At 43.2% G+C, this 25,508-nt stretch overlaps 1 long non-coding RNA gene across 1 annotated transcript in view; it reads right to left on the reverse strand.

The window, feature by feature from the left end:
* Nucleotides 1-831: 831 nt before the first annotated feature.
* LOC141806824 (uncharacterized) overlaps nucleotides 832-25,508 on the reverse strand; it is a 39,066-nt gene continuing 14,389 nt past the window's right edge. The window contains exon 3 of the long non-coding RNA XR_012599792.1: nucleotides 832-1,686. This is a non-coding gene — a long non-coding RNA (uncharacterized LOC141806824). The remainder of the gene's footprint in view (nucleotides 1,687-25,508) is intronic.

The raw sequence follows: 25,508 nt of genomic DNA on the forward strand, positions 1-25,508 counted from the left end.
TTGTGGACAGTGTTAGCCTATGGCAACAGAAGAGGAGTGTGTTTGTGATAACACTGGCGATGGATGAAAAAATATAGCCAAAATGAGCGATTTTGCAGAGATTATGTACCGCGCTGAAGCTCCCTTGCCGTGGCCCCCGCTTAGTGCGGCTAAAACCAGTTGGATCTAGATAACTTCTGAAGGACTACGAGCTGCACAATGTTTTTCTGAGTGAGTATATGAGCATGCGCACACCTATAAATAAGGTCCAGGTGTCAAAAATCCGGAGTTGCCCTTTAATATCCACTTAACTGCTGAGTTGGAAAAAAATTCATCCCCCGTACAGTATGTGCTGATAGTAAAATTAGCGACTCAGTCAGGAGACTTTTTTTGAACCAGGCTGTAAACAGGTTAATTTCTGCTTTGAAAACGTCTTTTTTTGGCCTGGTATGTATGTGACCTCCTGTACTTCTGGAGCCAGCCTCAAGTGGACACTCAAGAAACAGCAGATTTTAGCTAGTCTGGATTGTCTCATATTCTTAGACCAGAGGTTGCTGCTTGGTTTTAGCTTAGTCAAATGCTAATTCAAGTTAGCATTTCAATATGGTTGCCACAGTCTTTGGGCTCCACAAAGTTGTGTACTTTCTCATAACTTCTTGTGTGAGCTGCTCTGTGTCCTCAAATCATCTGATGACTTAAACTTAAAAGCCAAATATCCTGCACTTTTTGGTGAACTCTTACTCACATGAAATGCCAATAACCACACTCTTTAGTCCTCCCTGAACCTTATTTTGGGAAATAATCATCTGAAAACAAATTGAAGATACAAAAAAAACAGAACAATGTGACCAATTCCCGCTATTTTTTAATAGTTGTATTACACTGTGACTGCACTGACCAGCTTTGTTTTAGGGCAGTGAGTCAAGTCACGCCACATCAATCAAACCAAATATGACACTTAATTTCAGTCACGAACCAGTGCAAAAAGCATTTTCTGTTTCATTCCTGGCCTTTTATTACCACTCTGGGAGGCTTCACCTCGAAGCTGAAAGGTTTAGCAAGAAAACTCTGCTGATGAGATTTTCAAAGGTAAAGGGAGCTACAAAAACATCAAGTTTAAAAATCATACAGCTCGATCGTGACTCCTGTCTGCCTTCCCAAAAGAGAACTAAGCACCCCATCTGTTATGGGCTGCTCAAAGATAGTAGCTTGAGTGGAGTCATCAGTGTTAACTTAAAACAACACAGTAATTACCCTAATTAAGATCTGGCAGATTCCTTTAGATTAATAGTAACACAAGCTCAGTACAAGGGAGGCGATATCAGAGGAGAAAGAGGAGGATTAGACAAGGTCAAGAGGAGGATCAGAAAGGTTGGAGAGGGTTGATATAATTACAAATATCCTAAAAGGGATGAAAAATGGATGTTAATCGAGCAACAAAGGGAGAAAAAGTTATGGCTAAGAGGTAGAGAGGGGTGGGATAAAAGCTTGTGATCGAGGAGGGCTTTTTTTCTGCCCACATCAGGAGTAAATGGCTCTGCAGGCGCCTGTCACTCTGCAGGCCAGCATGGGACGATCAGCGATGATGACGGGGGCACGGACCTGTGTCAAGACGCTGCACCCAGCTGTCACTCACAGCGCTCTGCCCTATGGGATGACGCGGACAGGCCTTAATCCTGCTGAAAACAGAGAGGGAGAGGACAGGAGCTGGAGAGAAATTAGATGGTGAGAAATGAGAGAGGCAGAAGAAAGAAGAAAAAGCGTGAGTAGGTTGTATGCAATCTGGTTCTTTATGTAAGACATGCAGCAATGTAGTTTAAATTTATTTAAAGATGACTGAACCAAGAGGTGATTATGTAACCTCCTAAAGTTTGCACCTCAGGGAGTGAAAATTACAGTTTCACCATGCAGCAGTCTATTGAGATGAGAAATATTTGATGTCCCTGTCCTTAGTAGGCAACATGACGTTATGTGAACTATGTTATCACACAGCCAGAAAGGCCCGTATGAGTCACCCGCCAGCTATCTGAGACCGTAACCCCTCAGGCCTCTTGGGAACACAGAGGAATGACCAGAGAACCGGCAAACTGGAGCACAATAGAAAAAAAAAGAGGGACTCAATCCCACAGTCAGGATCCAGTGAAGCTCTGGCAAGCTGTTTTCAATTAGCGCTCGCTGATTCTCAGTGTTGGTCTACCGCATCATTTCAAGTAAATGCAACCATAACTGAAAGCCACAATGTTTGGTTTGGACATGAGAAAATCTATGCTTGTCTCCTTTCTCTTGTCAGTTGAAGCCACTGCAGAATCCTCCTGGGTGAGTTTGGGTTGTGTCTACTGCACTATTGCATACAGAGTACTTCTTTTTTAGGTTTTATAGTAAAATTGTGTCACACAAAACTGACTCAATCAACTTCCAAAACAAATGCTAATGTGATGGATAACAGAATTTGTCAATTAGATTTGGAATGAAGTCTTTTGCAAGTAAAGATGATACTTTAAAGAGGGGGTATTGAGCTTTTCAGGGCCTTATACTGTCTCTGTTAACCCCATAGCAGTGTAATGTGATTACTGCCAAAATAAGGTCTAATTTTTTCTCACTGGTGATTCATATTGACCTCTTAAATTTGCTTCTGTCTGAAACGGAGTTCATGTAGCTGATGTCTTTTTAAGGCTCCTCACTCCAAAAAGCCCCTTCTCTCTGATTGGCCGACCCTCTAAGGATCTGTCAGGGGCGGAGCTTTGGGCAGACCTTAGTGTTTGAGGCCCAACCCCCCAACATATCCTGAGCCAGTCAAGAGAGACCCTTGTGAAGACCTCATCATTTTATTTCAGATCTCAAGAAGATCTTGTGCTATTTTGAGAACGGACCATTTTAAGCAGTTTACAGACAAATTCAGCAGTTTCTACAACAGTGGTTGGAAAATTTGCATACATCAGACATCTTGCATTGTTACTTATTACCCATGTTAGAATTATGGGAAAGCATGCTACCCCCTCTTTAAGTAAATACAAAATAAAATTGAGTAAAACGGATGATTCAAATCAACTTCTCTGTCTTGCCACCTGCAGTTATCATCCCTTTGTCCAACCATGATTACAATAAAGTTTTGTGACTGGTAATCCTGCAACTCAAAATTAAGGTCAGACTCCTGCTTATTTTGCACATTATATGCAGGACTTTGATGAATAAACCACAAAACAGGAGTTACAAAATTTTCTTGCAATGGACCCTTTACTTTAAAAGTTTTCTTTAAGTTTTGCCTCTCTTTGTTCATTAAGTTGAAGTTATAAGTAATGTAAATGTGCTTTATTTATACAGCCCTGAACAGCCACCCATGAGTAAACCAAAGTGCTTTACAATAGATAATATACAAAACCAATAAAAAGCAATGAGTAAAAAAATAACTATAACAAAAATTAGAGCAATAAAATAAAACTAAACAGAATAAAGTAAAAGTAATCTATTCACTGTGTCCATGACGTGTGATAAAAGGTAGAGGTTCAAATTGAGACAGGCTTCCAACTCTAGTTTTTGGCATGTTCCTTTAATTACCTAGCAGTTTTGACATCTATTTGTCTATTCATGGAGGAAGAGTTGACCAACAAAGAATGGCTTTATTAATGGGGCTACAGGAAAAAAAAAAAAAAAAAAAAGTTTACAACACCAGCAGAGAAACCTTGGGCTTTAAGCAGGTAAGAAAGTACCTCAAGGCAAAAAAAAAAAAGGTCACAGGAGCTGAGTAAATATTCAAAGTAGAGGAGAGAGTTGACAAAACAAACTGGCAGATAAACATAGAAAGACAAAGACTATCAACACTGAGGGTAATAAGGGACAGGTGATCAGACACAGGTGAAACCAAAACAGGTGGGGCATATGATTACAAAGCAGGGAAAGAAACTAAGCTTCATGTTTGGGATTAAGTGACAGGAGCGATTGAGTGAAACAGCAAATATTAAGTAGAACAGACAAATATGACTGTAATACATAACCAAATACAGAGAAGCCATGACATCCTGCGCCTGAGTGAACAGAAACAGTCGGACATGTCAAACAGGGTGTCCGCGGAGTCTTAAAAAGTATTAGAAGTTGATAAATCAGTTGTGGGAAAATTAAGGCCTTTAAAAAGTATTAAAAAGTCTCAACCCTAATGTTATGAGGTATTAAATTTTATTGGTGTTCAAGCTTTGACTCCAAAGACAGACAGTTCCAAATATCTGCCACGGAAAAAGTCTATTTAGTTGAAAAATGTTTTCAGGTTCTGAACCTTCAAAAATAACCACACCTGATGAGTGTGACAATCATTCTGCTCGCCACACTCATCACAGACCAGTGTGAGGATCTAGAAAATGCTTTAGCGTCTTAAAATATTTCACTCTAGATCAGAAGAGTTTCTCGAGCCTTCCGAGAAAATTTCTTAGACTTTTGATGACCTGGGATCTTCGATTCCTACGATTTAGAGAAAGCTTCCCCTGATCTCAGTTGTTTTGGAACAAATTTTCTTTGTTCAAATCACCTTTTTACTGGATACTAAGCGATGAGATAAGGTATTTATCAATACAGTTACGTAGCGCTGTTGTTTGAGACGTGACAACAAGCAAAGTTGTAATTTTGTGAGGCGTGGGCTAAACGTAGCGTTAGCAGCCCAACATATCCATAGGCTAATGTGACAACAAACTCAGTTCGTACAGTACTTTAGTAGCCGTCAGTATGTAGCACTGATAGAAAGCAAATCACACAATCCTAAGCACGTCCTTCATTTGGCAATGATGAAATAAAATTCTTGTTTGTTTGTTTTTCTGCAAGTTGGCCTTAAATAACCACTGTTACTTTTTGTGAGAATGTTAACGTCAATTAATCTGCCTTTAGTTTCATTTATTCTTTCAAGCTTTATTCCTTCTCAGTTTACCCAATTTATGTTAAGATGCGAACTACAACTGTCAAAGATCGGTTGCTAACAACAGCTTATTGTGGCGATAAGGTCTTAAGAACTTTTGAAAGGTTTTTTAAAAAGTCTTTAAAAGGTATTGAATTTAACCTGAGAATATCAGCATATACCCTGTCAAAGATCTATGTAGACGTCACAATGAAAAAGCTACTTTTAGATCTGTGACATTACTTAACAGGTTTGGATCAGTTTCCCTTTCTCACAGAGCGCTGCAGCAGAGAGTGTTTATACTCACACATCCCCGGACTTTACCAGTCTGGGTCACAATCCAACAGTACAGATTGACCAAAAACCTTTGATCTCCAGATCAGAGCCTGAAATGTGTTCTTTCTGCCAGAAATATTTGTATTTGTACGGCGTGTGTACATGTGTACATGAATCTTTGTCTCTGCGCGTGTGGGGACGACGGAGGAACAGACAGGTAGAGGGATGAGGTAGAGACCTCATCAAGACTGCGTTCAGGGGCACAACGTAAACCACGAGAGAAAAAGTGGACCATCTTTCGGGGCCCAGATGTACACTGTCCCTGAGGTGACAGAGCTGTGACCTGACACTCCAACGTCCCAGCATGCTCGGCAGATGTGGGTCAGCCGACATCTGTTTCTCACAACAGGCTGGACTCAGCTCAGCTCGGCCCGACCCAACCCTGCTGCCATATTCATCCTAATAACCACTCCCATAATCACCAGGGATTATTCTAATATTAGTGAGCACACACAGAGGCACTCACACACACACACACTCGCACACATCCACACACACAAACAGGGACTTCTCTGATTAAGGTATAGTGCTCCATATGGTTTTTCTGAGGGTTTTGGATGGGGATTTGTATGTTTTTAGCCTTTCAGTGAAAAGCCTTGAAAAAGCCAGCTTAGAGAGGACTAAAAAGAGTCTGTGCATAAATAATATTGGAAAATAGCCTAACCAAAGAGGGGAGGGGCAGGGGGGTCACACTGGGGCAAGAGGTGGACTGCAAACCCGAGGTGCCCTGACAATGAGAGCGCTCGGTGCGGCTGCTGGGCCGCTTTCTGGCCTTGAAGTGAAACAGCCGTGTGCTTTTCTGCCTTAAATAAAGGAGGGATTATAAACCACTGACAGGATGTGTGAATCAAGATGGCACACTCAGCACACAACAGGACTAGAAAGAAACACTGCAGGGGGCTGTCAAGACGGACCCAGAGTGAGCGGGGAGGATTACCATATAATGATGAAAGATGATGAAGACTGATGAATAGATCGTCAGTGCTTTAGCGATGGGGGAGTGAGGACGCAGGCTTGACATTTGAGGCGTGGATGCCAGAGCTCAGGATGAAGAAATGTGCGCTACTTTCCACTTTCTTTAACACTTGGTTACTTGTTTTAGCATCTTTTCATACCAGCGCGTTTAAAAATAGCCTTACAGGGTTTTAAACCTATTATGTTTCCAGAATCCTGGTGCTATGTTTCTTTCTTTTTGTGTGAAATCATCCCCCTACAACCCCGTTTTTCTGCTGCTCCCTATTTTTCCTCAGAGGTCTATTTGTGGAAGTCATGGCCTGCTGGTGTTTACGATCCTCACTGGGCTCCTACTGCTGGTGTTTTTCCCCTCAAACACACACACATGCACTCACAAACATGCACACAGTAGCTCCTTACTGCTGACACTCAACTTCATTCTTTGCTGCAGCTGCATCTGTTGTCACCATGGAGACCTTGTTTATTACTTAACCCCCCCCTTGCTCACAACACACACACACACATGCTAAGACAGAGAAATAGGCAGGCTGCGTCTCCCTCTGTGTTTGATTTGGTGTTATAGGACCCATCGGATCACAGCCCCCGAGCAAGCCCGGGCCCATATGCACAGACACACACAGCAGTTGGCCTGGATGGATGCAGCAGGCCCATGCTAAACACAGCACCATAAGTGGCACACTACATAATCACCCCCAGGCTGGTCTGGATAATGACATTTGTTAAGGCTTTGACTCAACCTGCGTGAGTTGGGAGGCCAGTCTGGCTACTTTTTTCCTCTCACTCAGTATCGATAGAGGGAAACAGCCGCGCAAAGGATGCAAAGAAAAGCAGAAGCCACTTGCTAATGAGGCTAAACAATACACTGTTTCGATGTCTTCGTGCATGGGAGTCTATGTGCAAGTGTAGAGGGCGTTAGTGAAAGGCCATCCTGCTTAGCGGGCGGCAGCATGCGGGCAGGTTTTTCACGAAACGGGGAATCTGTTATGCAACATGTGAGAGCCTGCTAATCTTCGCTGAACAGCCTGCTCCTCCTGGCCACCTCCTCGGCCCGCATACACACACACTAATACACAAATACGCACAAGCTCACACACCTCCTGGCCGGCTTTCAAACCACGCATGACTACACACCCAGGTGGCCTTAATGGGTTTAAGAGCAGTCAGAGATCCTCCTGCGCTTTGGTCCAGACCTGAGCCCTCCTGTCTCCTGTCGCTGCATGTGACTGCGCCGGACAACGCGTGAGAGGTCAAAGAGCCAAGGAGTCGTCAAAACACACTACAGCATTAGCCTGTTTTAAGCTAACAGGGGCTAAATGTACACATACATTATGGGGATTACGACAGCAGGCAGGAACTGGAACAAACACCTTTTTATTGTATAAAATTTTTCTTGGCAGTGGGACTCGTTTTGACAGATTTGACATTTAACACTTGGCAGACGCTAATTTTGGAGCCTTTTTCTGCAGCTCATCGTCTAAAGCAAAGGTCATTAGGTGACCTATCGGGGTCAGGTGGCCTCTCCCACAAAGCTAACTCTCTGCAGCATTACTCAGCTGGTTGGCATATGCTGACAGGCTTCCAGCTGAGTGGCTCAGGCTGTCACAGACACACACACACACACACACCTCACACACAGCCAGAGGTCCTGTCCCAGATGAACTCCAGGGGATAGACTTCCTGCAGTCTGCTCGCGTCTGTAATTCCCTGATCTCACATGTGCTGCAGCAAACGGCTCCTCTGATGGGTACTGAAGCAAAGCAAAGCCGGAGCAACTTTTTATTCATTTAGTTTGACTGAGGAACAAATCCAAGTTCAGCTTATTCATCAGTAGCTTATCGGGGCCTTGCATTACCAAGCCCTTTTCCAATTAGTTCACCCTTTGTAAATGTAAATGGAACTTAAACCCAGTTGCTCTGATAGTGATAGGATGTTAACCAGTCCTCTACACTCGCTGAGCACAATCATTACAACCATGAGAGAGCCTTTAAAAGTGGCTCCTTATCTGTAGCAGTGCGGGCTCGTATCATTTGAGCCCACAGCGTTTCTTGCCACTTGGCCCCTGCTTCATTTTTGTGACAGCTTTGATGTGCTGTGAAGCTTCAGGGCCCTTTCTCTCTTTCTCTCTCTGCATCCTCAACTGCACAATAAATACTCTGATAACAGCACAATCTGTAATTCGGGCAAAAACAAATAACACAGCGGCCTTCACAAGAGTTCTTTTGTCAGGGTTTGGTTCTGGATTCGTGAACCGAACAAAACAATTGGTTCCAGATTGAGGCAGGCTTCTGTTCTCCCCAGAGGGATGGTTTAAATATATCAGAGCAGGGAGAGCGCGCAAGAGAGGCAGGAACAACAGTGGAAATGGTGAGAAAGCAATTGAGAAGAGGGGAATGAGTGAAATGGAAAAGAATTCAACCATGAGCAGTGTGGGAACGTTTAAAGCGAAGGATGCAGGGATGGATATTAAGGCTGCACCATGGAGCCACAAACACAGATAAATCAATAAATAAGACAGGGTGAAGGAGATAAGGCAGAGTGTTATTGTTGGTAGGAAAAATGAAATTGTAAACAGAATATATTTTCATCAAACCAAAAAAAATTTAGGTCCACACCAAGGGTCAATACAGTCACCATGAAGTGAAAGTCTCAGTATTCAGTGTTTGTAGCATGTTTCTGCACTCTGCACGTTCAAAGAAAGGTTAGTAAATACCCGGGCAACAACATTGAGCTGTCTGCAGTTTTAGGACTGGTTCTCCCCAGCATTTAAAAATAGCAAATATTCAAATAAACATTCTTCATATTCAATGGAAATTAAGTTAGAGTAGTGGATAAGCACATAAGGTCGAGGTTATTCCTAAAACACTCCAGTTACAGCCCAATGGGCATTTATTTTCCATTGGAAAATGTTGAAATGACCAGACTGGGAAAAGTTTTTGCATCTATTTGAAGATGTCGATCAAACATCTATGTTTTCAGCATATTTCATTGGGAATTCTACTGCACAAGAAGGCAGTGCCACTCATCTGAAAAATTAAAGCTTCCCTTGAGACACTGTGTAGCGGGGTTCTTTTTGCCACAGTTCTAAGAGTACTTAGAAAAAAAAAGGGGGGTAAACAAAGAGCTGGCTAAGTTTTGAAGTTGTTACAGTGATTTATCTGAACAGAATTATTTGAAAAGTGCATTAAGAAATAAAACAAGTACAATTCAGAATTAGCAGTTTTAATAATAAGGGGAAAACCATAACATAACTATGTTTTCAACATTCTTCACCATCAGTCTTTCTGGTTCCCTGCGCGTGTAACTCTCTGACATCCAACACTGACTCAGACTGACTTAAAGGGGACATATCATGCTGATCCCTGATCTAAAACTTACATATAATATAATACATTTGAAAACAAGACCTTTCACCCCCTGAATTTTCAAAAAAATGAGATATTGTATTTTTTCTGATATCCTAGAACGAGATTTGATGCCTCTGAAAATAGGTCACTGACATTTGGCTTCGAGATTTCGACCTTCATGACGACACGAGGATCCTTTCTTTTTATTGGAGTAATCTGATAAAGCAGCTCCTCCTCTGTGATGTCAGTTAGTCACACAACCGCCACCGAGGGATACACCCACCAAGAGACGAGTTTAAACATATAAACTATACATGTTACAGTACCGGTTTGACTCACCACACTGAAGCATCCTGAGATGATCTGTGTCGAGGTGGAATTTCTTCCTCCTGAGCTGCAGAACCGTCCGGGTCTGACTCGGGGTCCAATACAAAAGGACGTATCCTACACTCTGCCATTTTATTAGTGCTATCAATGCCTTACGGTGAAGATTTGGCAAACAGCAAACTCGCTCGGTCTGCTCCATTCAATGTGGCGATTTTGTAAATACTGCCATGCTGCAAAAACCGCCCCCTGGCTCTACCCCCTCCACCCCTCTGATAGAACTGACCAATCAGAGCACAAAGGGCAGTGACGTTGCGAGGTTACCGGAGGTCATTCTCGAAACGGAGCTGTTCAACGAGATCTTCAGAATGGCCTAAACTGAGGATATTGAGAACTCTATTGTGGGGCAATGAAGGAACTAAATGACTTGTACTGAGGGCAGAAATGCTTTACAGGCATCCTAGTCTGGCATAGTGAAAAGGAGAAACAAGCATGATATGTCCCCTTTAAGGCTTCCCTCGAGATACTGTGTAGCGGGGTTCTTTTTGCCACAGTTCTAAGAGTACTAAGAAAAAAAGGGGGGTAAACAAAGAGCTGGCTAAGTTTTAAAGTTTTATCAGTGATTTATCTGGAGAGAATTATTTGAAAAGTGCATTAAGGAATAAAACAAGCAAAATACAAAATTAGCTATTTTAATAATAAGGGGAAAACCACAACATAACTGAATGTTTTCAAAATTCTTCAACATCAGTCTTTCTGGTTCCCTACGAGTGTAACTCTGACATCCAACACTGACTCAGACTGACTTAAATTCATACAAACCCATACAAATGAAACCCACTATGTTTAACGAGAAATGTTCTTATTTAAAAGAACATTTTCATTTTAAACACAATTACTGAATGGCAAACAAAAGTGGAAAACTACATGTAAAGAAATAAAGAAACAATCACATCGCTCACATGACCCGAAAAGCACAGGCCATTCTCCCTTTTGCCTTCCCAGACTTACAGGTACAGGTGAGTGTGTGTGTGTGCATTTTCTGCTACCAGGGACAGAGTTGCTGAGTCACAGACTGACATCACTCCCAACTGCAGTACAAAGAGGATGGAGACATACATGAATCCAGCAGAACAACTTGTTTACTTAATTCACTGCAAATCTCAGGGTGCATCTTGTATCTATTAGATGTTTGGATTCCTGCACATCAGTCTGTCCATCGATTATCGAAACCGCTTTCCCCTTCTCTGGTCATGGAGGCTGGATCCTGTCCCAGGCATGCACACTCTGACACAAAGAGGTCAAAGACCCACCAATAAAGCAAGGTTGAGTTTAGCATTCAAAGCACGGTTCTGCTGACCATAGGCTTCAAAACTCACATCAGAATAAAAATGGGTGATGTCACAGAGACGACTCTATATGATACAGTCTGATGAAATACTCTCTCCTTCTCGTGCTCTCTCGAGAGGATGTGCTTCAGTCTTGAAAGAATGCACCAAAAAGGACCTGGCAAGGGTTTGGCAAAGGTCCAGCTGTCTCCACACACAAAAACACACTGGCACACACGGGGCACACTTAGCCCCAATCTTGGGTGATTACATAGCCTTTCAAACTCATTTACACACACAAGCAGTCAAGCTGAAAACTAATTTGTCCAAACGTACACAAATACAAGGGCACACTCAAAACACACACACACACACACACACACACACACACACACACACACACACACACACTCTTTTTCCACACATACTTTTGCAACAGTGTCAGTTTAAGAGAGATGGAACAATGTGAGAAGAGAGACAAACAAACACGACTTAAGCCGTGTCCAATCACACGTCAGAGGATGACAGCTGATGCTAATTTGAAATGACAGCTGTGAATTGAGGTATCAAACAATATGGATGTGATGTCAGCTGTAAATCAACCAGTTATCCTCTGGTTCTTCAAGTCAAACTAAGATTTTATTGGACAGTGAAACAGGAAGCTCCCGCCCCTCCTTCACTTCCCTAATACTGTACTCCTTCCACTCCCACTCCCACACTGCGCCCTCAGCCATTAGCAGAGGCAGTACCTGTTTGTTTGGCTAATTACTCATTATCAGAGCCTCAGAACAGGGCCTGTGTATGGATGGATATGTGTGTGTGTGCATGCACACTTGTGTGTATGTGTGTGTGTGTGAGTGCCAGCAGATGCATAGAGGAGGCAGGCACATATTCTGCAGGAAGGAGGCTGCTGTCGAATGTGTGCAGGCCACTAGGGGAATGAAGACAAACTGCTGCTGTGACGTATGGATGACAGTTTTTTGTGTGCGTGTGTGTGTGTGCCAGAGTGTGTGTGTGTGTGTGTGTGTGGAGGACAGACAGACAGATCTCCAGTTGTTGTGTCCCAGAGATGAATCCCTTGGACATCTGACACCTCTTCCTGTTTGGACATCAAGCCCCCGAGGACACACACAGCTGGGGATGGGACAAAGCAGCATCCACACACACACACACACACAACACACACATACACACAAAGTTAGCTATAAGGTCCAATATATCAGCCTTGTGGGTGACACATTCTCCTTTTCATGTGTGACTTGCAGCCTGTGGTCACATGGAGGATCAAACAGCAGCTGTGAGGAGCACACAGAAGGGCATCTGTATGTACCCATGTGTGTGTGAGAGTGTGTGTGTGAATATATGTGCATGTTTCCTGTCAGTTTAGTGGGAGCCAAACAAGTTTCTTCTGACATCACCTTGTCGTGTCTGTGAGGCTAAAGTTTCCAGATAATGACTCTGACAGAAGGAAAAAAAATGTAACAAACGAGTGTAAAAGCACAGCTGCATCTTGAAGAATAGTGAGTCACAAAGTTTAGAGACGTACAAAAACACAGCAAGGTCTCACACCTGCTTTTTTGTGAAGCAAATGCCTCAAAATGTGGTGCTCTTCTTGTATTTCTTGCTTGTTATGTTTAAGTTGGTTTTGATGTGCAGATACAGTCAGTATTTCCAGAACATCTTCAGATAAGTCTGTTGGAAATTCCCAATTTTACCACTGCAGCTGATAGTAGGCGTGACAAATGGCGTAATAAATCACATTATAATCTTTGTACTGCATGTCATGTCCTGTTAACTCCTTGGCAAAAGAAGTCAAACTCCTCTCCACTTATTTGTCAAATGGCCACTTTTTATGGCTCAAATTCACTTGCTCTCAGCGGCTTTAATCTGAGAGAGATCCTAACCATGGTGCTGAGGGAATCACCTAGAGTTCAAAACTTGAAATACCAAGAAGCTGCTCATACGGTATACTTCAATCAGGAACAGTTCACAGTCCTCACTTTAGAAGTTAACAGCCTGTCCATTAAGAGGGTCAAGGTGCACAATAAAGAAGTCCCATTTAAAGCTAACTGTGAAATCATCTGCCTCAAATGTCAACACTGCTCTTTTTCTTGGAAAATGAAGCCAAAAAATTGGACCAGCCTTCAGAACTACCAGCTCTCTCCAGACGCTGCACTAAATCATGAATTGTGGGGCCTGTCAGGCCCCGATACATTGTGACGGGTCAGCCCTTTTACCAACCATTACTCAGCGAATACACATGTTAACACAAAAGTTGTTTGCATGAAAAAAGGCATTTTAGCCAACTTTTAAGATTGTTTTGAAATTTTGGCTTGATTTGTAATATTTTTTTCTTCTAAGACATTTAAATAAGAGGGCAGCTTGACACATTGACTTGAACAGGGTATGCTAAAATCCTGAGGTTGATTTCAATACCTTTTTAAGACTTTTTTAAAAACCTTTAAAAAAGTTTTAAGACTTTATCGCAACTTTCAGTTGTTGTTGGCATCCACTTTTCAACAGTTGTAGTTTACATTTTTACAGAAATGATGTAAGCTAAGGAGGAATAAAGCTTGAAAGAACAAATGAAACTAAAGGCAGGTTTATCAACACTCCCACAACAAGAAACAGTAATTATTCGAGGCCAACTTGCTGAAGAAAATGAGAAATTATTTAATCATTTTTAAAATTTAGGACATGCGCCGGAGATAGTGTGATTTGCTTTAATGTTGTATTTAATTTCTCTTTATGAAACTAGAAATAATTTATAGCTGGTGTTTATACCGCTCACAATCCTTATTGTTGTATTGTATTGTAACTAGAATCTTTATGCATTTTTTTATTCTATTCTTTTTTTTTTTTTTTTTTGTATTTTTCTACTGACTCCATCAATTTCTGCTGTTAACACAACAATTTTACAGTTTGGGATCAATAAAGTAACTCCATTCTTTTCTATTCTATTCTATTTTAGAACTTCATTGGCTGAATGTTGAACATCCCAATCAGGGGACAGTTGCAAGGAGGAAAATAAGTATTCATGGATATTTTTTGGGTCAAAGCTTGAATACCTATGAAACTTAATACCTCATAAAACCACAATTAAGACTTTTTAATACTTTTTAAGGGGCTTAATTTTCCCAAAATTGATTTATTAACTTTTAATACTTTTTAAGACCCCGCAGACATCCTGTTGAATGGAAACCTACCTGATGCTGTGACTGAGCAGAGACGGACTGCAGACGCAGCTGGTGTATTTCAGCCATTAGAGCCATAAAGTCTTTCTTTTAATAAGTCCTGTTTTATTTTTAATCTCAGAAACCTTTTGACTGATATGGTCTATCTTGGAGTGTCTGGTATGTCTGCGATTATTCAGAAATATGTTGAAGAATTTCTGGGCCTTGATTTCAGGGCCAATGTTTCATTTTCTTCACGTTCATTTTCTACCATCCAACTGCAAACCTGAAATTCAAGGAAAGGATATACGTGCAGAGAACAGATCCACCAAAAATATTCCAGACACTGCAGATATGCTTTATGCTGAACTGTTGTCAGACATTTGTGTTATCGTCAGTCATGTTTTGCTCTTCACACAGGTGGTCTTTGTTTTTAGTGTTACAGGACAGTGCAATACCAACAACAAATCTCTAATTCTTCATCAATAGATTCTGTAAAATACTCTTGCTGTAGGGATTTGTGCTGAGTGCAGAAGAATATGGATTACCTATTAATTATCATAATCTGACTGACATGTTTGTCCTTAAGAATCTCAGCGTGTAAAACTAGGAGGATATCTGACCCTACAGATGCCTGCCTTGGGTTGACAAAAGCATTTCCACTAGTGTTCTTGTGTCAGCAAACCATGGTGCGGCTCTAGCCTCAGGCACTTTAGCTTTTAGCATAGCGTAGCATTTTATGTCCTGCACACAAGGTCTGATAAGATAAAGGGCGAGTATGTGTAAGCACAGCTAACCTGCTAATAATTTTACGCCGTGCTGAGCAAACCTGGAGAGAAGAATATGCATATATTAGCAAGCTGTGACAGTCGAGCTAGGTTTCATATGAGAATAAACGTGTGGAAGATAGAGAAAGAAGCAGAGTAGCTTCATTTCCTCATCTCCGGGCACCAGGATTAGCATGTTTACCCGCTAATGTCTTTAGCCACGCTGAAGCCAAAAACACACACAAAAAATATATAAACACACTCTGATACAGCTAATGTGGATACTGTACATGCAAACACAGATGAATGAACAGACATGTGTTGCGCACGCATCATTTCTCTCTCACACACACATAAACACACACGTATGGATCCAGTGCATTCAGCTGGGCAGGCCTTGCTTTGTGTGTTTGTGGGTGCTGAGGTCTGCACCCATCTGCTCCTGTGTGTGTGTAATCTGCTGCAGACAGGCTACAGCGCTTAAAGGGGCCAGACTGCAAACACTGCACTGGGATGAGACACCTGCCACAGGGCTAAGACCAGAGCCCTGACGCACAAACACACACAGATGGAGAGGCCACAGTAACTATGGACGAAGCAGCCAGTCCATTACAGCTCAAGCACTGTGACATTCAGGTGTTTTTGCATGCTTTAGGAGCATATTTCCATCCTGTTTGTGGCTTCCCCGTCCCCACACTGCAGCCATCCGTCCTAATTGGTTGGTATTAATCGCACATTTGACAGTTCCATCATTACAGTGTTCATACCGCTCCCGGAGAGGAGGGAAAAATCTCTACTTATCCTCGTCTTGAAGTCTAGCTTTGAGCATCTGCTGTCAGAGTGTCACGTCTGAATTTAGCAAATGCCCAGGCACGAGGTGGCTGCGTTCTAAATGCCCAATGCTCAAAGGAGTGTCTGTCGTGCCGCGGCTCGGCGTGCCAAATCAGAGCTGGCTAGGAGCTCCCTATAGGCGAACAGATGGCCATTACTATCATTTATAACTTATTAGGGCCTATAATCCTACCTGCGTCAAACACGCCCCAACGCGTAGGGCTGGCTCTCTTTTTTTTCTCCTCATTTAAAACATTTCTATTTGCCAGAAAAGTCCTCCTCACGATTTCTCCGTCTTGCTATCTGTCTCTGTATTTTTAATCTGCAAACTGCGTGGTTGACACATATGTGCAAGGATAATATGATACAGGGTTATCTGTCTTTTAAATCAACAGTCAACAGATTGCCCCATGCTGCTGCAGAGCTGGAAACTGATAGTACTATATGTAAATGAAGGTGCAACATGCGGCGTACGGTAATTTCCACCAACTGTAAAGGAGAGTCATACATGATAGGATTTATTTTCATAATATTGCGCCGTTTCCTCCTGTATGCTGCGAGCAGAGCAACAATAAACAACTCTTCATCTGAAATCTCATGTCACTGCCTGTGTTAGTCAGCGCAGACACACCCAGGACACAGACAGAGTCGATGGTGTGATAATTCACATTCAGCTGGATGTCTGCATGCTAACAAAGTCCTTCCTCCTACTTTGTCAGTCTCTCAGTCTGGCTCCACAGAGGCAATCGTCAGTGATGCCTCACATTCACCACCCAAGCAGGTGTGGGCATTGACGTTTCTGCTGTGAACAGGCTGCATCTGTCATGTGGCAAAGCAGAAATAGCTCCAATCAATGTCCCCCTCGGACACACACAAGCACACACTTACACATGCTACACTCTCTCTCACACACACACACCCCAGCGCCACTGTTTTCCAGGATCCGTGGAACAATCATCGCAAACCATCCCAGCCAGCAGTTTGGCCGATCGATTTGCTCGGCTCGGGTGGAGAGTGAGCACGGCTGGTGCTTTCTCCTTGGAGCTCACTTGCATTCTTAAAATCATCACCGTGTGGACGAGGCCAGATAGGAAGCAGACCTTTGACAGGGCACGAGGCAGACGGCTGTCCACCAGTGCGTTTGGTTCTGCTCGAGGTTTCCGCCTGTCACGAAAAAAGTTTTACTTTCTTTCTCTTGACAAGAACTTTGTATCACAAAGAACACCCTTAAAATGTGCTCTATATGTGACGTGTTATATGAGTTGGTGATCTTAAAACTGATTGATTGATTGATTGATTGACATCACACCCTTCATCACGCGCCATTTTGCAGAGGCTACTTTGTCGCAGCCATTTTGTGTCCCCGCCATTTAGCACTCTATTGAGCTTCAGCTGGGGATGCCAAATGGCATGTGTGAAACCCCCCCGCACCCCACCCCATCATTTGTGACCGATTGGATGACAGACAAATAGACGGGCAGACACGCAGGCAGACAGAGAGACAGAAGGAAGGCAGATGACTGGCTTTGATGAGCTTTATGGGGATGTGTGTGGAAAGACAGACAGACAAATGTGTGTCGGCAAACAGACAGACAGATAGACAGACAGAAGGTATATATACATGTGTGTTTGTGCGTCCCTGTGTGTATATATGGATGTGTGGGTTTGTGTGTGTGTATGTGTTTGTGTGTGAGCGGATGTCAGACCAGGTTGTGTGTTCCTGCAGTGGCAGAGATGAGAGGGAGAGAACAGGAAGCTGCTCTCCTGGAGACAGATGGACTCCCATGCTGTGGACACACACACACACACACGAACAGAGTGACACACAACAGTACAGCCAGCAAGAGAACATATCAGAGCACGACTGTGGAAAACAGAAAAAACACACAGCAACATGCTAGCCTAAACAGGCGTCACAGACACATAAAGCACATTTTAGGAGTGACAGACAAACAACGCAAACTACACAAACAAAGACATCAGTTGTGTTTCCTGTCCGCATCTCTTGATACGACTTCAGCAGGAGGTCTTAATCACAACTTTCTTTGTTTCAAACCCAAACTCAGGAGCTAAAATCCACAAAGGGAGCAGAGAGACGCTCATTGACAAACATACATGACAGTTGCGCTCAGAACAGGTGTTAATCCCGCCAGCCTCAGGTACGTGGTGACAACCTTCTCACACCCAACTTGAGAGCTCTGGCGGATCTAGGCTACGCCAGGTTGTCACACAGGATGTGTTGTGTGTACACACACACACACACACACCTTCTACTTCTTCTCTTAACTTTTCTGTCATGTGAACACAGCCGCACACAGGAAAGAGGAAGGAACGCCAGAGTGAGGCGGCGAGGATGAGTGTGTGCACAGACAACGACTCCAGCAGCGACAACAGCAGTATCACACCGTGTGTTTGGGTGTTTCTGCGAGCGTCTGCGAATGTGTGTGTGTGCCCGGGCGCGTGTGTTAGGTGTGTTTCACAGGATTGCCAACACATCTCCTCGCAGCGAGAGCCCTATAGGAACAGAGACATCTGTGGAGTGAAAGGACGCCAGCTTGCATGGCCGTCTCTGGAGGAAGGAGAGGATGGGAGGAGGAGGAGGATGAGGAGAGGAGGAAGAAGAAGAGGAACGGGCGGGCAGGGGGATGTAGGAGAGTCAGCAGGAGCTCCAAACCTTGTCTGTTAGCTGATAATTAGAGGAGTCCCGTCTAGTTTAGACAGGGATAACATTTTTAATATGAACAAGACGCTCAACCATTTACGAAGTCCTCGTGTAAAAACACAAGTCGACTGCCAACTTTAAATCTTCCCACACTTTGAACATTTAACAGAGAAGACATCAAAATCACTTTTTATTACAACTTTCTTCACAATGTAACTCCAAATTTTGGCAGGATTGGCTTTAAAACTGAAGACAGCTCATAAGGTAGCTAGTTTGATATCTGTGTCGAAGTCCATTCACTCAACTTTTCGTAACTTCATTTTTCTTTTTGAAAAACTTCTTATTAGCAGGATGTCTTTCATTGCTTCCTTCACTTGTTCGTCTTTCTCTTCTTTTTGGCAGCCAAACTTGGCTTTTGGTTAAAGTTGTTTTTTTCAAATTTTGGCCAAGTTTTGTCTCACACACTTCTCTGAAATACAACTTGAAACTGGTCAGGTAAAAAATAAATCCCCTGTTTTAGACGTTTTGTAGCTCAAAGTCTCTGTGAGGAGTTTCAAAGTAATTTGGAGAAAGTCTCACTTCTAGATATATGCCTGATTATAATCCACGATTCAAAATGAGATCATTAACGCTTAAAAAAAAAAGGTAGTTTCTTAATGCTACTTCTCAGCTTCCTGGTCAGATTTAAGGTAAGACTTGATTTAAAGGCACTTAGTCTCTATGACAACACCACACCAGCTGAGAAAGTTCAGCAGAGAGGAGAGAGATTTGTGTTGTGTTGAACTAAGGTGATTTACTGGATTCATTTTGCAGTAATGGTAGACACAGGAACTGAATAGTCAAAAAGAAAAAGCACAGAAAAGCAGGAGAAAGCACGGGCTAAAAGCTACAACACGGACTAAGCTAAAGGCTCAACATGCAGCTGTTATTCTGCAGTGGTCTGTTCAAACTTGAGTCTATTAACAAAATGAAAAGCAGGGTTGTGTTTGTTCTGCTTGGTGATGTTGGAGTGGGTAGATGAGCACTGGTTGTTTGACATATAAAAAACAGCTTTTCCAGATAGTCCTCACAGCCCTTTCACCAAACCTCGATGTTAAATGTCCACAAACAATAGTTTTTCCTTTTACCTTGACCATAAAGCTAAAGCTGTATCTTACCAATGACATGTCAAATCACAAGACTTTACGACCAAAGAAGTACATTTTGTTTTTTGTTTTTCCGTTTTTTTTCCTTTAAGGAAAAAAAAGGGGAAAAAAAAGGAAAAATAAGGGAAAAAAGGAAAAAAAGGGAATAAAAAAGGAAAAAAGGGGAAAAAAAGGAAAAAAAAAGGGAAAAAAAGAAGTACATTTTGTTTCATTTTGATATGTTTAAATCAAGAGTTGAAGCAGACTGACTTCTGAAGGAGAGATGCACAATGCACAAGTTAAGATATTATATATGTCACAAGACACGCTGTGCAATTTGATACTAATTTACTAAAAAGGTAAGAGTGGAGCTGAAAAAACACTTTGTGACTGAGTTAAAAGTACACTGAACAAAAATATAATTGCAACACTTGTTTTTGCTCCATTTTTTATAAGCTGGACTCAAAGATCCAAAACTTTTTCTACGTACACAAAGGATGCTCCTTCAAATACTGTTTCCTTTGTTGAGATAATCCATCCACCTCACAGGCGAGTTTTGAGGGTGCATGTAATCGGCATACGGACTGCAGGAATGTCCGCCAGAGTTTCAGAGAGTCTGGTAGTACATCCATCCATCCTCACAACTGCAGACCACGTGTAACCACACCAGTCCAGGACCTCAACATCCAGCATCATCACCTCCACAAACGCCCAAGACCAACCACCCGAACAACTGCTGCAGCAATCAGTTTGCATCACCAAAGAGTTTCTGCACAGACTGTCTAGAGGAAGCTCATCTGCATGTTCGTCTTCCTCATCGGGGTCTCCACTCTCGACCTGACTGCAGTTCCTCGTTGTTACTGTTATGAGTGGGCAAATGCTCACATCCAATGGCGTCTGGCACTTTGGGGAGATGCTTTTTTAACCAATGAATCCTGGTGTTCGCTGCACAGGGCAGATGGCAGACAGTGTGTATGGCGCTGTGTGGGTGAGCGGTTTGCTGGTGTCAGCGTTGTGAATCTACGGGTTATGGTACGGGCAGTTGAATAGTTATTTAGCCCACAGGTTCCCAAACTTTCTAGTCTTCTACCACCTAAAATACAAGGTCAAAGACCTGCATCCCCCTGCTGTGGGAATACACCAACAGGCTGATCAACATTTAAAAAAGCTACTGGTAACCACTAGTTGCCACTAGTATTTTGATTTAGCAGATTGGTAGAATATTAGACTAGCTATGTGCACACGTGGTGTGTCTTAAATCAATCTTCTTCTCAGTGTTTCCTGGTTTGAGGCTGTGTTATGCTTTCGTGGAAATGAGACACACGAGAGAACGTGTGAGACTTTTATACTTTTTAACACCAGGCACAGCGTCTGTTGGTGTCCATTGCCAAACTGCAGGGGGCGGTGTACCACAAAACGAGAGTCAAAGAAGATTGCTTTTGTTTACAACATGACATATCTGTCCTAGAGATTTTTCCAAGTTCTTTACACCGATTTCTCTTCTCTGCTCTGCTGAGAGTGGCCACAATTTCACATGATGAATTATTTACCACTCTGTTATCACAGTGATCTATGAGTGAAGAGTCACACAGGTGCCTGTATTTCTGGACTTCAACCACTAGGAGATCTCGTCCTTCTGCCATCTTATCCGCAGGTCTCCGTCCGGCAGGTTAGAAATTTTCAAGTGTGCATGGCGGAGAAATTTTTTGCGTGAAAGGGACCACATGAGGGGGTGCAGGCGCAAAAATGACGCCACTTGTCTGCAGAAGCTGCGCGGGCCCTGCGGACACATCAAGCATAAATCAGCCTTTAGTCACCTACAGGGTCTTCAACAAGGAAATGTGGAAAACTAATCCAAAATTTTCTGTTATTATGGTTTTTACATAAAAAGAAATTGTTAATATCTTTACTGTAATGGATGGAAAATGTCATTCAATATTTCTTTTGATCCTGGAAGGTATGACCCCCAGAAGCTCTTTGCTCCTTTTCCTATTCACTACCTCTGTCCTCTCATCATTGCATGTGGCAGGTTGATCTGCAACGTGTACAGGAGTGGAGGAGGCGATTGCTTGAAAATCAGGAAGTGAACTATATCTAATGGGCTGGAAAACTGATGTACAAGCTTAAAAATAAAAATTGCAATATTTTTTCTGTAGCTTTATATTTGAACAGCCAAACTCGACCTCCTTTAGTCTTATAAAGACAAGACTGAGCTTTAAGAGCATAAACTCAAACATGAAAATCATAAACAAAAGAATTAGTAATGTTTTCTTTGGCTCTAAATTGGTTTGATAAAAAGGCACAGAACAAAATAAAAACAGCACCTCAATGGCAGCATAGTGAATATCAGCAAATAGATATTGAAGACGATGGCCTTCTTCAACAATTCATCCATAACCCTGTAGCCAGGGACCTCTGTTGCAAAATGGAGCTGATGACAACACAAGCAAATGTCCTCCTTGTGTGTACAAGCAAGAGCACTCAAGCAGATGTGCACAGCAGACCTTGGGAGTATAAGCCAGGGAACAGGACACAGGTGCACCTGCTCTCTGCTCTCCATGAAAGGTCAGCCAAAATGAGAGAGGGATGCAACCTTCCTGAGTTTGTGTGTCAGCGTGTGTGAGCCAGAAAAGAAGCTAAAAGAGTGAGGCACTGACAAAATGTGCTGGGTTTGTGCTGTAAATATGTTGAAAGCTTCCTTCCTTCAGACTTCGGTTACTAATGCTGCTTTTTCATAACTTTCTTCACCAGATGTTTTTTCTAAGTAGCCATCATTGCCTCACGTGGCTCCAGCTCAGTTGCCAAAGTGCATTTCCAGCGATCTGAGCAGGTATACAGGAGAAAACATGTGCAGCCGGAGCCGTGCCAGAAGAGACAGAAGGTCCGCAATGATGTTTCACTACATAGATTATGCAGATACCGCGGTCAGAACGAGGAACAGACAGAGGCAGGGAAATGGGGGAGAAGGGGAGGAAGAGAACAAGAGGAGCAGACAGAGGGGAGAAACAGACAGAGGGGAGAGAATAGGCAACAAACAGACACGGAGAAAAAAGAGAGGACAGAGATGGGAGCGAGAGCAGAGAAACGGAGCAAGTGTAAGCATGAGAGGGAGGACATGAGAGAGGGAAGTGAAGCAGGGAGGGTGTGTGTGCATGTCTGTTAGTACGTGTGTGTGTTTGTGTGTGTGTGTGTGCAGGCTACAGCTGGCAGAGGGATTCCCAGAGCCAACTGCCAGTGTAGTGGAGCTCCTTAACAACTTCACAGGACTCTCAGAAAGGAGCTTTAAAGTGGCCACATGGCCTGGCCAGCACAGCAGAGCAGAGCAGCAGGCTTTACTGGGGCTCTGAACACACACACACACACACACACACACACACATTGATGCATAAGCATTCACACACACACATGCACACACACAAGCTCAAACAAGACTCAGCCCGCCAGCTGCTGACAGGGACAAGAGTGTCCAGAGCGATAAATCTGTGAGCATGTGTGTGTGTGAGGGGGGAGGAGGTTAGGAGGGAAATAGCAAAAGAGCAAAAAGCCTCTTCTAGCTTTACACGCTGCACAGAAGTCGCCGTGTAGCACATAAAAGCAGCAGATTTGCATGAAAATATGTCGGTGATATGTTTATGGAAGCTGCTGCAACAATATTTGCCTCCCTCGTACCTGCAAACTCCTTTCATCTGCTCGGGAAGCTGCACAAAACAGACACATAAACTCCTACAACTGCTGTCTTTTCCCTCCTCTGTACCTGCAGCACGCCTGCAGGAGAGAAAACATGCACTACATGCTGTTCAGCAAAGCAGCTTTGCTTTTGCTCGCTGTTTGATTCCTCTGATAACAGCGAGCAGAGGCTGATCATCAAATGTTTTCAACAAGCTAAGCCGGCTAATTTCAGGAATCCGCCTGATCCTTGAGGAAAAAAAAAAAAAAGTTGAAATTGGTTTCTTTTTTTGCTTCTTTCATTTGCTCGATTATCCCACTCTTGAGCTGAACTTTGAGGAGGGGAGGAAAAGGGGGGGGGGGGAGGCCGGTGCACGAGATGCCATCACACACCCTTTTCTGCGTGTGTGGCAGGACAGATAACTCCCTCTCATGCTTTCTCTTTCTTTAAACCTCCACTAGACGCTTGTCTGTCTGGATCAGCAAAGTATATTTTCCGGCGACAAAGGTTTTCTTCAGCCCGGGATCGCGCTCTCACCCCTTTTTTTCCCACCATCACTATGCTAGACCACCACTACACTAATGGTGGGGCATTAGCATTTCAAGGAGCCTCCATTAAGGAGGGCAAGAAAAGCTGCTCTCAGCGGGGGGAAATCCATTTTGTCCCAGGCTCCAACATCTGCTGCAGCCGTCCCAGCCAGAAGGACGCTCGGATAAAGCCGAAGAGCCCTCTGATTTACTGTAATGACAGACAGACAGATAGACAGGCAGGCAGAACGGATGACCATATGCGGAAGCAAGGGAGAAAAAAAGGAAGAGACAAAAACAACTTCTGTCTCTCTGTCTGTCGCTTTCTGCTGCTTTTCTACATGCATGTGTGGTCATGGTGGAGAGGGTGGTCATGGGAAATGAAGGTTGCCCTTGAGAAATCTTTTAAAGTCAAAATAAAGATAGATTTGGGCTCAGTTTTGTAATATAACAGAAGAGAAGAAGAAAACGGCTTAAGAGAAGTGGTAGAGAGGCATCTGTGGTGGTAATGAGACACACAGGCTGGGTGTCATCTGGTCCCACATAATGCCTAAAAAGACCTGAACCAAAAAGAGAAGACGAGTCAAAGAGTGAGCGGCGGAGAGGCAGACGGACAGAGCGACGCAGGGCCTTGATCCCTGCCCCATCTGTCCTCCTACTCCTCCTCTATCTCCTTCATCCCTCCCTCCGCGGTGGTCTCCTGTTTGCCCCGGACTAAACCTACTAAGTCTCTCACCGCGCTAAAGCCGGGACAGCACGGAGGTGAGCTGGATCGCACCCTGGCCAGCTGGGAGTCTGAGGTTGCAGCAGACGGATGGACGGATAATCAGAGAGGGGAAAAAAAAGAAAGAGAAGGACAGATTTCCAAACTAGGAATGCAGCAGCAGCGGAAACAGGAGGTCAAAGCAGGAGAAGAACGCGTTTTTTTTTTTTATCTTCGTAGTAACTCGTGATATAATGACACTCTGCCCTTCTAATGACAGAGCGTGCTGCAATTACACAACCTTTTTCCCCACCCAGATAGAGCGTTTCTGATGTCATGGCGCCACCAGATAGATATTTTTATGAGCATGGAGTACGCTTGATAATAGCACATTCTCAGAGAGGAGCAACCTCTGCGCTGCTGTGACACAACATCACCAAGATGGATAATGTCTGTTGCCGCGCACCCAAAACAAAAACAAAAACTCGCCCTGGTTGATAAACAGCGTATTTTTTATTTTCACAGCAGCATATCTTAATGTTTGGCCGGATAACTCACACAAATTCATCTGTCTCTGCTGTGCAGCATCTTGGAGGAGTAGAGCTACAGATACAAGGTGTCTGCTGGAGTTTAAACAGATGGAGGGCCTCTACTGGGAAGGGCTTTTAAAGAGTCTTCTCCCCCTCCAAAAAGAGAAAAAACACCAAATATGTCTGCCTTAACAAGCCATTTAGTCTCATATTAATCTTAAAATCTTGGTTTAATTTAGAGGCAGACAAACACCTGCTGTGTAGGGAGAGGTAATTGTTTCCAAAAGCACTTCAAAATGAGTGGAAATATGTTCAAGATATTATTTGATAAAAGGAAAATCTTGAAACAATTTCAGTCAAAT

The sequence above is a fragment of the Halichoeres trimaculatus genome, unplaced genomic scaffold (assembly GCF_033239565.1).
Source record: "Halichoeres trimaculatus isolate MK-OKI-2021-1 unplaced genomic scaffold, fHalTri1.1 fHalTri1_scaffold_17, whole genome shotgun sequence".
Classification (NCBI taxonomy): domain Eukaryota; kingdom Metazoa; phylum Chordata; class Actinopteri; order Labriformes; family Labridae; genus Halichoeres; species Halichoeres trimaculatus.